The 13,727-nt window shown below is 41.9% G+C and overlaps 1 pseudogene across 1 annotated transcript; it reads left to right on the top strand.

Annotated features, from left to right (window-relative positions):
* Window positions 1–565: 565 nt before the first annotated feature.
* LOC308649529 (transcription factor AP-2-alpha-like) lies at window positions 566–6,337 on the top strand (annotated as a pseudogene). Its single transcript has 3 exons — window positions 566–825; window positions 4,693–5,232; window positions 5,772–6,337. The product of its transcript is annotated as a transcription factor AP-2-alpha-like (transcript).
* Window positions 6,338–13,727: the final 7,390 nt, after the last annotated feature.

The raw sequence follows: 13,727 nt of genomic DNA, 5'->3' as shown, positions 1-13,727 counted from the left end.
AAATGTCTGGGGAACCAGTCAGTGGGAGGCTGCTGAGGGTGAAAGCCAGATTTTTTTTCCCTCTGTTGGGATTTATTAAAATTTGAATGATGAATACATATTACATGTCTAAAAGCCAGATTTTTTGACGCTCGGACTTTGGTTGCCCTGGCTGGAGGCCCCAACTTTTTCCTTTGCTTTGGGTTCCCCTTCACCAGGTAAACGCCCGGGAGGCGCGGCGAGTGCGGCGGGGAAGGCTGAAGCCGGAGGCAGCAGGAGTCACTGGGGACGTGCCCCGGCCCCGCCCAGGCAGGGAGTGCGGGGACCCAGGCGGGACCTGCTCCACCACCTGATCTCAGACCTACAGGAACAGTTACACCCGGGGGTGACTGATTCAGAATAGGACTGTGGGTTACACCCTGGGATAACTGATGGAAAATGTGACTGTGGTCGGTCCGCTCTGAGTCAGCCCGCCGGAACCAGCCTGAAGGAGGAAGGGCATTGCCGAGGTGGGGTGGGGGGCGAGGACTCGGGCTTTAAAGGCTCGTGCGCTGGCCCTTCTCGAAATGCTCCCAGCTCCGAACCCATGGCAGGTGCCCTCCGCTCGGCGCTCTTTCTTGGCATCCTGGCTCAGATCCCGCCTGACTTTCTTTGGGCGTCCCCGACCGGTGAGTGGCGGGATCTAACTTACCAGGACGCCTCCGACCCCTTCTCAGTCCCCATATTTCCCCTGAGGGTTCTGTCCCAGCGGTCCACGTCCCCGCAGCAGGATCTGCACCCTGCGCCTGGGGAGGGAGCCGCGGGACCAAGGTGCCCAGGGAGGGGAAAAGAGACGGAAAAGTACGGGTAGGAGGATGGGAGGGAGCGAGATGGCTTGATGAGGGTCCCCAGGGCCACCTCAGTCCTCAGGAGGTGGGCCAGAGCCTCTCTCTTCGGGGTCCCAGGACCAAACAAGAGCCACCTGAAAGGGTGTGCGGTTTTCCCGCTGCGGGTGGCATTTACTTCTGGACTCCAGGGGCTGTGTTGTGTGTTTCCAGTGAGGAATTGCCCTGAACTCCTCCTGGCCCCTTTGCCCAGCACAGAAGTCTGTCACAGGTCGTCCTGAGTCATAGTGGCAGGTCCAGTCCCTTCCAAGTTCATGTGATAATGTACATTTTAGAATTTTCTTTTAAAGGTAAAGAAAGGGGGGGGGTGTCTCATGAAAAATCAAAGGGAAATCAGTAGGTAGACGAAAAAGACCAGGGGGAGGAAGGAGAGGGAGAAAGGAAATACTGGGGAATTATATTGGCCAAATCCTATTGCTATATTGTGTGTGTGTGTAACAACAAATGCCACCATTAGGGACAACTGTAATGCACCAATAAAATTAAAATTTGAAGTATCATCAAAAAAAGGATTTTCTTACATTTGAAACATACCTATTTCAATCAGTAGGAAAATCGTTAACTGAAGTATATAACTCCTAATATTAGAGAGTTATTCAGTTGTTATAAAGAAAGTACATCTGAAATGCATCTCTACTTTTGATAAACAGACCCAAGTTCAAAAGAAAAAAAAAAGAATTTGCTTTTAAAATATTTTTTCTTCTTTTTTAATTGATGCATTATAATTATACACAATAGGACCCAGATGTAACTCAGGAGTAGGGCTGCATGCACCAGACCCTGGATTCAAAGAACATGGTAGAAGATGAGTAGGCAGAATTAATATTGTCAAAATGGCCATTTATCAAAAATGATCTATACTATTATGAAGACAAACAATGCTGAGGGCCATTGCCAAGTAGGAATGACGCATCGATATTTCCTTGCCAGCATACCCCATGTTAAATGGACTTGCCTTGGAAATTTGCTGTGACCTTGCATGTGTGTTTGAGAAAGGTGACCCTGCTCAATGACCAGGGTGGATCCAGGATTAGGGTGTATCCTGCAGTTTGAGGAAGTATCCCGCTCCTTGGGTTAAGGGCGTTCCCAGTTTAAGACCTTGGGTTTTAGGGAAGTTCGATGTTGAGGATTATTGCTGCTGGAAATAGGGCGTTCCTGCTACCTGAGCTCCCTTTGAGTTCTCATGAGATTCAGAGAGTATTTTTGGGAAGAAAGCCTCGTGGAGTAGGTGAATTGGGCGGAGGAGAACTGGGATTGCCCCAGAGCGTGTGTGGAGGCCGGTGTGAGTTCAGGAATAAAGAATTGCTGTTTGAATCTACAAAGCTGTGTGGTGGCTCGTGATTCTGTGCCCAGCCAGACTGCGGCAAAACAACAATAAGTGCTGGCCAGGATGTGGGGGAAAAGGTACACTCATACAATCCTGGTGGGACTGCAAAGTGATGCAGCCAATATGGAAAGCAGTATAGAGATTTCTTGGAAAACTGGGAATGGAACCACCATTTGACCCAACTATCCCTCTCCTCTCCTCGGACTATACCCACAGGACTTAAAAACAGCATACTACAGGGACACAGCCACATCAATGTTTATAGCAGCACAATTCACAATAGCTAAACTGTGGAACCAACCTAGATGCCCCTCAATAGATGAATGGATAAAAAAATGTGGCATATTTATACAATGGAATATTACTCAGCAATAAGAGAGAATAAAATCATGGCATTTGCAGGTAAATGGATGATGTTAGTGAAGAAAATGCTAAGTGAAGTTAGCCAATAGCAAAAAACAAAACAAAACAAATGCTGAATGTTTTCTTTGATATAAGGAGGCTGATTCATAGTGGGATAGGGAAAGGGAGCATGGGAGGAATAGACGAACTCTAGATAGGGCAGCGTAATTGGAGGGGAAGGGAGGGGGCATGGGGTTGTTAATGTTGGTGGAATGTGATGATCATTATTATCCAAAGTACAGGTATGAAGACATGAATTAGTGTGAATATACTTTGTTTACAACCAGAGGTATGAAAACTTGTACTCTCTATATGTAATAAGAATTATAATGCATTCCACTGTCATATATATATATATATATATATATATATATATATATATATATAAAGTGATCCATAAATTTGATGCAATCCCCATCAAAATTTCAGTAATATTCTTAACAAAACTAGAGGGGGGGAGAAATAGTTGTAAAATTCATCTGGAAGTATAAAAGAACCAGAATAACCAAAGCAATCCTGAGCAGGAAGAGCAATGCTGGAGACATGTGACAGTCCTTGATCTCAAGTTATACTACAGAGCTATAGAAGGGGAGGGGGATACCAGTGTGGTACTGGAGGGGAAAAAAAGATATGAAGAACAGTGGAATAGAATAGAAAGCATAGAGACAAATCCACATAGATACAGTCATCTGATCCTTGACAAAGTGCCAGAAATATATGTTGGAGAAGAGATAGCCTTCTTAACAAATGGTGCAGGGAAAACTGCATATCCATATGTAGAAGAATGAAAAGAAACCCCTGTCTCTCACCCTGCACAAAAGGTAAATTATCATGGCTCAAAGACTTAGGAGTTAGACCAGAAATCTTGCAACTGCTTGAAGAAAATATAGGGTGAGCATTCCAGCATATATATGCAGGCACCAACTTCCTTAACAAGACCCCCAAAGCTCAAAAACTAAAAACCAAAACCAAGAATGAATAAAAATATTTGCCAGCTGTTCCTCTGACAAGGAATTAATATGCAGAGTATAATAAAGAACTCAAAAAACTTCTCTCTCTCTCTCTCTCTCTCTCTCTCTCTCTCTCACACACACACACACACACACACACACACACACACACACACAAACAAGTAATGCAATCAACAAATGGGCAAAAGAACTAAACAGACGTTTCTCAAAAGAAGAAACACAAATGGTCAACACATGTATGAAAAATATTCAACATCCTCAGCAATCAGGGAAATGCAAATCAAAACTACTTTGAGATTTCATCTCACCCCAGTTAGTCATCTCACCCCAGTTAGAATGATAATCATCAAGACTCCAAGTGCCAATAATTGTGGATGAGGAAGTGGGGGAAAAGGTACATTCACACATTGTTGGTGGGGCTGCAAGTTGATATAACCACTTTGGAAAGCAATAGGGAGATTCCTTAAAAGACTAGGAATGGAACCGCCATATGACCCACCTATTTTACTCCTTGGTATTTATCCAAAAGAACTAAAATCAGGATACTATAATGATATTGCATGCTAAAGTTTATAGCAGTACAATTCATAATAGTTGAGTTATGGAACCAGCCTAGGTGCTTATTGACATTGAATGGATAAAGAAAATGTGCTAAATATATTTACACAGTGGAGTTTAATTCACTTCTAAAGAAGAATGAAATTACATTATTTGCTGGTAAATGGATGGAACTGGAGAACATTATGCTAAGTGAAATAAGTCAGACCCAGAAAGTCAAAGGTTGAACTCTCATAGCTAGAGAGGGAAAAGAGAAAAAGAATTCAAAAATAAAAGGGGGATTAGGGCAGGGGAGCCATAGGATGAGCACGTAGATGCCCCCACTACTCGGTTGGGAAAACACATACCATACTCCCGTGATGCCCAGCAAACCTCAGCAGTCAGTCTGCTTCAGTTCCCTGGCGAGGGACTGACCAGGAAAGCGGGATGCGGCTGTTGGGAAAAGCTGGAGCTGACCGCAAGATTGCTGCGGCTATAAATCCATCACTTCCCAGATGAGTTGTTGGTGTGCAGGTAAAAAGGAGGATCTGCCTAAGTGATTCCAGGGAGCGGGCCATGCCTAGCCCTCCAGCTCATGCCCGGCCGGGATCCATCGCCAGGAGCGCCAAGCCGCGGTGTCCCTACTTGCCAAAATGGGGGGCTGGCAGGACCTTCACTACTGCACCAGCAACAGGACGGCAGGGTTGCCCCAGCTGGGCACTGTAGGTCTGTCCCACACCCCCAATGCCGACTTCCAGCCCCTTACTCCCCCCCCCCCGCCCTATCAGCCTATCTACCCCCAGTCGCAAGATCCTTGCTTCCACGTCAATGATCTCAATGATCCGTACAGCCTGAATCCCCTGCACGCCCAGCCGCAGCCGCGGGAGGCAGAGCCAAGCTCTGGGCTCCCACACACGCACATTGGGGTCTGCCCCACCAGCTGTCAGGCCTGGATCCTCGCAGGGACTACCAGCGGCAAGAGGACTTCCTGCATAGCCCGTAGGGCTTGGCTCGGGACTCGGAGACCTTCCGATCCACTCCTTACCTCACGCCATTGAGGTCATCCTGCTGTAGAAGGTATTAACATCCCAGATCAAACTGTAACTAAGAAAGGCTCCGTATCTCTGTCCAAGTGAAGCCAGATTTAGATAGGTAGTTAGTGTAGTTAGGTAAATCGGGTTAAATACCCAGTAAGATAAATAAAATGGAGGCTGTTATTGAGAATGGAGTCCAGGGAAGCAGAGCAGCACTTGGGGAAATTGAAATGTTAATGTCCCCAAGGCCAGAGCCCATCCTAAGGAACTGTTAATGAAGCAGCTCCCAGCAAACAGGGAAGTGCTAATCAAGAGCTGCCCTAGGCCCTTCCTGCCCAAATTACTTCTTCAGCCCACCTATCTCCCACCTTTGGGGCCTTCTCACCTGCATTTTGACACTGAAAGAAAACTGGGAAACAAAGGACAGGAGTGTGGGAAAGCTGAAAGAAGACCTTAGCTGTAAAAAAAAGGAAGACTTCCCCTTCCACGGATCCTTTCGGGTCCCCTTGTTCCTCCAGGAGAAGTCCTTTCTGCTGTCCTTTAATAAAGCTTCTACTTTCCACTCCACACTTGCCTGGGCCTGCTTCTCCGGTGCAAGGACTCCTCACCGGTAAACAGCGGTAACCAAGTCCAACAGCAACGCCCGCCGTCTCCGATGCCTCTCACCGCCCGAATGTCTAAACGCATTGCTGCTGGGCGAAGTCTAAAACTGGAGGAAGATCTTTAAGAGAAAAACTGGACAAAATAGGATTAAATCTGCCAGTGCTCACATCACTACTGGAGGGAGAAGCCATCCACCTAGGCAGAGACTTTGGGTACATGTGTGAAACCGAATTTTCTGCTAAGCAGTAGCAGAATTTCTCAACCGACAACATTCGGATCCCAAAGAGCAAGTGACAAGAAAAAAACATGCTCCTGGTAAAATATGCAGAGTTCACCACCTGCTGACTCAGGACTATCTTCCCCAGGGAACTGGCGGCCCAACCCAGTCCTGGAGCCCGGCGTCCAGAGCTGCTTGACTCACTTCAACCTCATCTCCCTTGGCTTCGGCAGCCTGGCAGTGTAGCCGCGGTCACCACCCTGCAGAACTATGTCACCGAGGCCCTCAAGGCCATGGACAAAATGTACCTCAGCAACAACCCCAACAGCCACACGGACAACAGCGCCAAAAGCAGTGACAAAGAGGAGAAGCACAGAAAGTGACAGCTCCGGATCGGCCACACTTAAGGCGGCTGCTGCTGCTGCCACTGCCGCCGCGCTCTGGTGCCCTGGGTCCTCGGGATTGCTCTCAGTGGGGCAGCCTCCTTGGACTTAGCCCAGTGCCTCCACTTACCCATCGGTACCAACGCCCCCTGCCCTCATGTGGAGCCTAAGAGAACAGAACAGGCCGTGAAACCAGCAGAGGAAAGTTCTGTCGAGTTTTTTTTTTTTTTTTGGTCCATATATTATTTTAATAAGCACTAGACATTGAATAATAATTTATTCATATGAGCTGTTCACACGACTACTGCATGCTAGACATTTGCATATAGATACCTCATTTGTTTTACATTTCTACAAGTTTTCCCTTACCTTATGCATTTCATAGCAGGATGACCTTAGATTCAAAAATGTTCAGACTAAAAACAGACACTGGAAAAAACAAGATTTGGATTCAGATCCATCTTCCAGATTAGGTGCACCTTTTTTTTCTACTGTACTTCAAGTTTTATTGGAGGGAGGAGGAGAGGGTGAGAGGGAAGAGGAGGAAGAGAAGCATACTTGTCCACTTTTATCCTAACCAAAGAACAAACTGCAGTCATAGTTTTCTTCTATGTAAATTCCAGAGGGAATATGACTTTAAAAGGCAGGCGAATCCTTGAGTGTGGTAGAATTCTGCACCAGAACTATGTCTTCAACTCCAATACAGTGCCATAAAAGAAAACTGATGTCACACCTGTATAGTCACACCTCACTTTTTTTTGAGTCAGACAGAATAAACAATCTAATTTAGTAATACCTCTTCAAATAATATTCACCATTAAAAATGATAATAGCGTCCATCTTAAATATGAAGGTTTCATAATATGGAAGGTGTTTTTGAAATATGCAGTGAAGGAGGCAGCTTTCTTTAAAGTACCAAGTGAAGAGAATTCTATGTATAGGCCAAGCCCCCTGGGAGAAGCATGGCCACTCTCAGTCCTCAATGTCTGGAATTCTGCCACTCATATCTTTATTTAGCATTGTCCTTTTTCAAATGTAAATCCCTAACTTTCTGGAAGGGTTATATTAAAAAAAAAGAATGAAAACATAAGCCCTGAAGACTTTCAAATGTGGTATCTCCATTGGGAAAAAAAACTCATTTTCTTAAGGTGATATTTTGAAATAAAGTATACCATACACACAAACACATACATAAGTGCACACATAATTTGTGGAGTTTGCCCAAATCCTCTACACAAGCCATTTGTCTTAAGGTTATTTTGCATTTCTCATGAACCAGAAAAAAGCAGTAGACTTCCCACTCATATTCTCTAATTTATTAGATGCAGCTTCAAGAGATCCTGAGTAGGAACAGCAAGCAGGAACAAAGGAGTTACCAATACACACACACACACACACACACACACACACACACACACACAGGTTTTGAAGAGAAATGGACATTTAAATTTGTCTTTCAATACCAAAAATTTCCAAAATAGCTTTTTAAAATTCTTAATAAAAACAGTTAAATGTCAAAAATTGAGCACATGTCTTTGGATTTTCATTCAAATTCATGTTAAATACACTGATTGGAAAAGATTAATCTGCTTTGGATCCTATCTCTTCATTCCCTGTCAAGTTCATTAAGATCAAATTTACTGCAAATTTTCAGTTTGTCATGACAAACTGAAAAGTCTCTCAAAAAATGTGGGCACAACCTCAGTCTGTCTTTGGCACGTGATTTCAGAGTTGTCTGTGGCTATGATTCACACATTTGAAGTTCCTTTACTTAAGATAATCACATTGTATAAGTTCCCAAATCTCACAGTGAGTTAAGAACTGCATTTATTTGAAGAAGTTTCCTTTGGGATCTGTCCAAATCCACCTTAGCAACTGTTAGAAATGAATGCTTTGCCAGAACTATTAACTAATTTATTGATTTTTGTCTGTTGTCATTATTTTTGCTTCTTCTTGATTATAAGGTCAATTTTTACAACACACACATACACATACAAAAACACACACACTTACACACAAAGAAGAGAAGGAAGGAAGGAAATAAATCTTATTTGATAATAAAATCACTACTGTGTCCAAAAATGTTAAGTACCAAAGAATATAACTGAGGATCTTAGGAAGTGGTAATTCCAATTGGTCTTTACTAATCAGACTATGTCAAGAACATTTCCTTTGCTATTCAAAGTGCTATTCTTAGAAGATACATATATAACTGAATATTATTCAAAGGAAAATGATAAAAGTGAGAAAAAGACTGGAAATTATGTCATTTATGGAAAAAAAGAGAGAAATCCTAAATTTATTTAATCTACAGGTACGAAGAAAATACAGTAACATCGCAAAAGTTGTCAAATATTTCAAACATTTGAAGATGTCAGATCTAAGACCATCAGATAAAACTTGCAGTTATGAAGATTTCAAAAGAAGCAATAATCTACACAGCCCAAATTAACTGGCTTTTTGAGATGGTTCACTTAATTTCCTGAACCATTTTCTGGCTTTTTTTTTCTAATACTAAATAAAAACTATTCAAGAAGGGACTACTACAAGTTGGGGTTTTGCAATGGGGATGTATTGAATTCAAATCCTTCCTCATCCTTGAAGGTAGCAAATCCTTTGAAACTATTAATAATAAAGGTGCAGATGACATTCCTTAATTTCCTGACTATGTGGATTATTTAGCACTGAGATCCTATATTTTCTTTTTTTAAATTTTTATTATTAGTTGTTCAAAACATTACATAGCTCTTGATATATCATATTTCATACATTTGATTCAAGTGGGTTATGAACTCCCATTTTTACCCCGTATACAGATTGCAGGATCACATCGGTTACACATCCATGTTTTTAATACTGCCATACTAGTGTCTGACGTATTCTGTTGCCTTTCCTATCCTCTACTATCCCCCCTCCTCTCCCATCTTCTCTCTCTACCCCATCTACTGTAATTCATTTCTCTCCCTTGTTTTTTTTTCCCTTTCCCCTCACTTCCTCTTATATGTAATTTTGTATAACAATGAGGGTCTCCTTCCATTTCCATGCAATTTCCCTTCTCTCTCCCTTTCCCTCCCACCTCTCATCCCTGTAGAGCAGGGAGGAAGAGCATGAGAAGAAGCTCTTCCTTTGTTTAAAAAATATAACTGTTCTACCAGTTAAGGTTAACACCATTGCAGCACAATTCACAATAGCTAGACTGTGAAACCAATCTAGATGCCCTTAAATAGATGAATGGATAAAAAAAGTGTGTCATTTATACACAATGGAGTATTACTCTGCACTAAAAAATGACAAAATCATGGCATTTGCAGGGAAATGGATGGCATTAGAGCAGATTATGCTAAGTGAAGCTATCCAATCCCTAAAAACAAATGCCAAATGTCTTCTTTGATATAAGGAGGGCAACTAAGAACACAGCAGGGAGGAAGAGCATGAGAAGAAGATTTACATTAAACAGGGATGAGAGGTGGGAGGGAAAGGGAGAGAGAAGGGAGTTTCTTTTTTTAAAACAAGAGTAAATCAGCAACAACTAAAAAAAAATTTTAAAAACTTTTTTTTCTAAAAAAAGAACATAAACATTTTTTAAAAATTATATGAGCTTCGTGGGACTGAATCACTACCTTCCCTTACACTCTTCAGTTCAGATTGTAGCCATACTTAAAAAAAAAAAAAAGCAAAGAGGATAATGACATTTTATCAGTATTGTGAGTAATCTTGAACACAAATACAGGAAGTTCCATGTCATGTCTTCAGTTGTAGAAGTTTTTCCTCTTCAAGGTAAAGCGATCAACTTGAACTTTCTCCAGCAACACGATTCACAGTTATATAAGGGAATATGTGTTCATGTCTCAGTGATTCATGTAAATATGGTGAGTCTGTTTTTCGCCTATTATTATTATTATTGTTATTATTATTATTATTATTTATCTGGTGATCTCGTTTACCTCTTGTTTAGTGGGTTTTGAATCTTCCCTATTAGTTCCTCATGTGGTTCATGGTACTTATTTAGAAATTCAAGGTTTGAGGGATTTCCACCACCTTCCCAGGATTCATGAGTTTAGCCCTGTTGTAGCATGTTAAAGATGACAATGAAACAGCTGAATAAAGTTTCAAAAGTAAAATAAAATTTTATACATAATTAGTATTACATTTAGCTTTTCATTGAACTGAAAGAAAAAAGTGAAATTGGATCCTGGAAAAAAAAATTTTAAACTTGAGTGGTTTGATAACCCTTCTATTTCTTGTGGGGAGGAAAAAAAAAGTTTATTTTGTTCCATTGTCCTCCCTAAAAAGCATCATTTGAGCAATAAATGAATATTGTCTTTACACCAAGGGTTAGGGATTTTTCCTCTTTCTCTCAGTCTTTTTGTTCAAAGAACTCCAAACATTTGGGACCATCTGGTATTCTGTATTTTCACTGGCCATATTGGAAGCAGTTCTAGTTGTAGTGAGTTGTGCTGGCAGTACTTTCCATACCTGCCAATGTATCATAGTCCTTTGTTGCCCAGATAAACAAATATTGGATACACTTCAAAAAATAAAGGGGGGAATATCATGTAAACAGAGAGAAAGAAAAAATAATGGAGTAAAGGAAGGGATGGGGAGGGAGGAAGGAAGGGAGGGGATAGGGAAGTACTGGGTAACAAAATCTAATACCAGATGTGTTATGTGCATGTATGAATATGGTGCACATCCCATTATTATGTATAATTATAATGAACCCTGCAAACATTTTACATGAGGATGTGCAGGGGCAGGAAAGGGTAAAACATACAAGATTGGTAGGAGTGTATGTTAGAATGGCTGCTTTTAACTTACAAGAACAGAGTTGAGTGGTTGTAACAAAGACTGCAAAGCCTAAATACATAATAGTAAGCCCTTTACAGAAATTCCAGGGCCCAGGCTGGAAATAACATAGGAGAGGAGGAGTTGACCCACTAGTGTATCCTTCAAGGTTTTAGGTTGGCACAAATCTCCCTGTGTTCTCAAGGATGAGATATCACTTTAAAAGTAGTGTATGGGGAATGGGGGAGACAGTGTCAGAAGACTGTACTTGGCCTTCCCTTCTAGGTTAGCTCTGATTCCAGCAAGTGACTCACTGTGCCCATAATCATTTCTATTATAAACTCAGGGAATTTGAAATGACCCCTAGTAGCAGGACCTGGAAGAGGTCCCTTCATTCCTGGCCCCACATGGACCTTGTCAGTACCAGGGGGCTGTGGTGATGCTTCAGATGCCTGGATATGACTGTCTCCCAGATAAAAGAATGCATGTCTTCTCTTTCTCTATGCACAGAGATCCAAGTGAATGGGTGCATGCCCCGGGGGCAGGCTGAAAGGGGACACTGAACTGACTCTGGGGTTGAAGGGTCCCTCCTGATAGGAGCCTGGCCTCTCCTCCTAGGAATGAGTTCAGGCCCTGAGACATGGCTGAGGTCTGGAAACTGAGTCAATAACCAGACTTTTGGTGGGTGTCAGCTTTCAGCTTCCTGATCATCCATCCCTGGGTTTTGCTTTCCTTCTTGAACTCAGACAGAATCTGGTTGCCTGCCCAGGTGCTTTGCCATGAGGTTCCCTGTGATCTCTCAGCCCCAGGCTTAGCTCCCCTAAGAGCCCACTGCTTCCTGGCTTCCTCCTTTTTCACTGTCTGCACCATTGCACACACTTTCCTTCCAACTGTTCATTGCCTCCATTTGGGGTCTATGGTATCAGCATTTTTCTTCCCCTTTATTATCAGTTCTGAAATCCTAACTTCCACCATAGACCCCAGCCTTTAACAATCATCATCAGTGACCTTCTAGACAATGCTGATGCCCTTGTGAGCAGACTTTTTGTTTTACATTATATACCGATACATATAAACACAACAATTATACATATTAAGTTGTCCCATGTGAAGTTTCGATACATGTGTACATTGTATAATGTTTAAAGCAGGTTAAACTTAAATATCTCTACAAATTTCAAACTCCTTACTTTTTATTTTTATTAGAGCATTAGAGTTATACCTGGTTGCTGGATTCATCCCAACACAATCCCACATTCATGGAATCTGACCTGCTCCATTTCAGCTCTTGTTCTCCTCCCAACTCCCCACCCCACTCCCCTTCCATTGATCCTCCCTCACTCACCTATTTACCCATACTTGATTGATGCTTTCCACACACACATTAAGGTGAAGTTCCCTGCAGTTACATTTATACATGCACATGACATGATTTTGTTAACTTCATTCTGCACTTTCCTCCCTTTCCTGCCCCCTCCCTCCCTATCTCCTTCCACTCCACTGATCTACCTGTATCTTTATGATATCGGATCCTCCTCCCACCTTCTTTTTCTTTTTTTCTCTTTAGCTTCCACATATAAGGGAAAATATTCGACACTTGACTCTCTGAGTCAGCCTTACTTCACTTTGCAGGATGTTCTCCATTTTCATCCATTTACCTACAAATGCCATAATTCCATTATTCTTTATGGCTGAGTAATACTTTATTGTATATAGATTCCATTTTTTTTTATTCATTCAGGCCCTGAACATGGCTGAGGTCTGGAAACTGAGCAAATAACCAGACTTTGGTGGGTGGGCATCTGAGCTGATTGCAAAATTTGACTATTGTGAATTGTGCTACTATAAACATTAAAATTTTTATATCACTGTAGTATGCTGATTTTAGTTCTTTTAAATAAATATCAAGGAGTGTGATAGCTGAGTTGTATGGAGGTTCCATTTCTAGTTTTTTGAGGAATCTGTACTGTTTTTTGGAGTGGTTGTACTAATCTTCAGTCCCACCCACAAAAAAATGTATGAATGTACCTTCATATCCTCATTAGCATTTATTTTTCTTATTTGTGTTCTTGTTTGGCTTGTGGTGCTGGGGATTGAACCCATGGCCTTGTGCATGTGAGGCAAGCACTCTACCAACTGAGCTATATCCCCAGCCCTGCATTCTTGATAATTGTCCTTCTGAATGGGATGAAATGAAATCTTGGTGTAGGTTTGCATTTCTCTGATGTATTTCTCTGATGCTAGAAATGTTGAACTTTTTTTTCATATATTTGTTGGCCATTTGTGTTTCTTTTTGTGAGAAATGTCTTGTTAGTTCTTTTGCCCATTTATTGATTGGGTTATTTGGGCTTTGGGTTATAAGATATTTTAGTTCTTTATATATTCTGGATGTTAATCTTCTGTCAGAGGAACAGTGGCAAAGATTTTCTCCCATTGTGAAGATTCTCTCTATATACTCCTGTTTCCCTTCCTGTCCAGAAGATTTTTTGACAGCATCCCACTTACTTATTCTTGGTTTTATTTTCTGAGCTTTGGGAGACTTGGTAAGGAGGTCAGTGCCTGCACCTATAAGCTGGAGTATTCACCCTATGTTTCTTCTAGCAAT

The sequence above is a fragment of the Spermophilus citellus genome (genome assembly GCF_964194105.1).
Source record: "Spermophilus citellus genome assembly, chromosome: 5".
Taxonomy (NCBI): Eukaryota; Metazoa; Chordata; class Mammalia; order Rodentia; family Sciuridae; genus Spermophilus; species Spermophilus citellus.
This window is presented reverse-complemented; position numbering and strand designations above follow the sequence as displayed.